Source organism: Lathyrus oleraceus, chromosome 5 (genome assembly GCF_024323335.1).
Source record: "Lathyrus oleraceus cultivar Zhongwan6 chromosome 5, CAAS_Psat_ZW6_1.0, whole genome shotgun sequence".
Classification (NCBI taxonomy): domain Eukaryota; kingdom Viridiplantae; phylum Streptophyta; class Magnoliopsida; order Fabales; family Fabaceae; genus Lathyrus; species Lathyrus oleraceus.
Genome location: NC_066583.1, coordinates 634,588,076 through 634,588,969, shown reverse-complemented (window position 1 = coordinate 634,588,969; position 894 = coordinate 634,588,076).

Below are 894 nucleotides of genomic sequence, written 5' to 3'. Positions count from 1 at the left end.
GTTGCTCTGAACTTTCTGGTTAGCCTCCGGGTTTGCTGTTGCTTCTGTTAGGGTTTCCTGGCTAGGGTTTCTGTCCGTCTGCCTCTGTCTGTCTTTTCTCTGATGAAGCTCTGTTATTTAATAAAATTTTTGTGCCCTGATGGGCTCAGAATGAAGCCCAGAATTTTCTGGTATTTGCAAGCTTCGCTAGGCGAGTGGCGTAGCGAAGGGTTCGCTAGGCGAAGGATTTGCTCGCCTAGCGAGCAAGCCATTTTGAGTCATTTTCTGGATTTGGCCACTTGTGAGCTGGGCCTTTGTTCTTTTAAGATCAATGCCTTGAAAAATGAGTGAGAGTGCCTTGAAAATGTCTTGCAAGATTAACGGCCAATTTTGGGGTATGACAGCTGCCCCTGTTCAATATTCTTAACCGAAGAGTTAGAATGGTATGTACGCCATTCGTGGTCTGGAGGTGGGAGATTATTGAACACTTAGAATGCCCCAAAAATTTGCACTTGTTAATTAGTCTTGATGGAGATGGGCTTAAAGATGTCGTCCAGGAAGTTCGATGATGAGGGCTTCAGAGTGCGTCGTACATCAGACCACATTTGAAGACATAGGTGTCATACTGATCGTACGTTAGACTGTATATTAGTGATACTAGGGTGCGCTGAACCTGATGAGATAAGGATCCGAATGGGTCATACCCTGCTGGGATAAAGATCAGAATGGATCAAACGCTAGATCGTATCTGAATACAGAATGAGTTGTCCATTAGGCGGGTGACTTCACTGGGGATGAAAGATCAGAATGGATCGTACGCTAGATCGTGTCTGAGTTCATAATGAGCCGTCCATTAGCGTCTGAGAAATAAAGGTCATGGATCGTACGTTAGGTCGTATCTGAGTTCGCAATGAG